The sequence below is a fragment of the Ciona intestinalis genome, unplaced genomic scaffold (genome assembly GCF_000224145.3).
Source record: "Ciona intestinalis unplaced genomic scaffold, KH HT000532.1, whole genome shotgun sequence".
NCBI classification, from domain to species: domain Eukaryota; kingdom Metazoa; phylum Chordata; class Ascidiacea; order Phlebobranchia; family Cionidae; genus Ciona; species Ciona intestinalis.
The window spans coordinates 1-1,918 of record NW_004190853.1 but is presented as its reverse complement, the minus strand read 5'-3'; the positions used below and the strand labels follow the sequence as shown (position 1 = coordinate 1,918).

At 35.2% G+C, this 1,918-nt stretch overlaps 1 long non-coding RNA gene across 1 annotated transcript; it reads right to left on the bottom strand.

Annotated features, from left to right (window-relative positions):
* LOC113475457 lies at positions 1 to 1,201 on the bottom strand. Its single transcript, XR_003397210.1, has 3 exons — positions 745 to 1,201; positions 543 to 690; positions 1 to 94 (listed from the first exon to the last, which is right to left on the bottom strand). It is a non-coding gene; the product is annotated as an uncharacterized LOC113475457 (long non-coding RNA).
* Positions 1,202 to 1,918: the final 717 nt, after the last annotated feature.

The window sequence follows — 1,918 nt, the reverse complement described above, 5'->3', positions numbered from 1 at the left end:
GTTTAATTTATTAATATTGTACTTCTGCAGCTTGAGCGGAAACCTCATTATAATCTCATTTTAGACTCAAGACCCTCGGACTCGAAGTCTGGAACTAAAAATTAAATGTTCTTATTAACATGTTGAATCAATAAAACTTATTTATTCTACAAAGACGTTCTTTATAATAGAGCAGTTTTGTTTTAAACCCCTCGTGCCCGCTTATGAGATACTATGTAAGTAACTTTGTAGGTGATTACTTTAATGACTCTCTTTATATTTTGTTTTGTGTATACTTGATAATTTGGACAAACCATTAGTGACTACTAAGTTTGAAACAATTGTTGTTAAGTGTTTTGCCCAAAGACAAAATTTGCAGCAGCTTTGAGCCTTGAACCTGTAACCTCTAGAATAGAGGCAGGCCCACTAGTCGTTATGACACGCATTATATTTTAAAACATTTTATTAAACCTAATTATACTGTTAACTTTTACAGACCGTAAAAAGCTATTATAATTAACACAACGACAATAAATTGGTTGGTTTGGTATCTGTAAACTTACTTTCGTTTACTTCTGGCATTTCCTCTTGATTATAAGCGATTATACGACGACGACCACCACGGCGACGACCAACCCACCAAGCAGTTGTAGTTTCAGTGAGGACGAGAAGTCCGATGAGAAGCAAAACTAGAAGTGCTGACTTGTTCATCTGCAATAAAACATAATTACTACTAGCGATACAAACAGCAAATCAGTTACTTACGTTATTTCTTGTAAAGAACTGATGAAATATTGCAAAACCAAGCGCATTTTATAACTAGCGTTGTATAATTGTTTCCGATGCATCTGCTGTCAGGAGTATAACCCCTTCTTTTCAATAAAATCTCTTTTCTCAATAAAATCCCGTCTTCTCAATAAAATCCCTTTTTCTCAATACAAACCCTCCTCTTCAATAATCTTTTCTTTTTAATAATTGCGCTCTCGAGTTCGTAGATTAGGTTCCACCGATGAGTTCCTGTGTAAGGCACGAGTACGTGCTGTAAGGATTAATACGCCTGAAAGCAACCAAAATTCTATTGCAGGATTTGACCAAACTTTGCTTAACACTAAACACAGATAACGCGGCTGCTTCATGTATTGTTCCATGTTTTGTTGAAATATTTTGATAATGTCTTACCGTATACAGCAGAATAAATGTTGACCACACTGAAGTCTTGTATTATCCAAAATGTAATGCACTCATTGTCAGGAACAGTACATGCAACAAAAGCTTGAAAAATCTTTCAATATAGTTCAACGACAATGAACTAAACTGTTCGAATGTTCTTGCCATTGCTTATTACACCAGCTAAAATTGTTTTTAAATTTAAATGTTAAGTTGTGGCGTCCACGTTTGTCGATATACGATGCTCGTGTCTTTAGTTTCATCCTGAACCACCGTTTCATCACGTAGTCATGTCTAGACAGGAAATCTATATAAGCGTCGAAACTGCGTTGAGATAATTAAGAAACAACTAAACGTTTAATTGAACGCTCTGTATCGAAAACAGAGAATGAAAGAAAGAGAGAATTAACCAGAAATTTACCGGGCAGTTATTAAAACAAAAGGAACGATCTATACCTTTAGTTCAGCAATCATGTCTGGCAGGAAATGTTATAATATGAAATAACAAAGCGATTGAATGGGAATTCTCTCTCTCGAAAACACGTAATATGGGATGACAGCATTGGTAAACTGAAAACTTTCTAAGTTTGATTAGAAAGCTTATGATATTATGGCGCGTCTATGGGTATACTTGTAGTTTGTGTTATTTTTCTAATATACAGTATACCACAGTACATTTAAAGCTGCTTCTTGACCACAAGTTCTTTTCAGAGAATGAAGCCTCCATGCTGGTACCATGTGAACATGGGTGTCCTTAAATAAGAACAGGCAG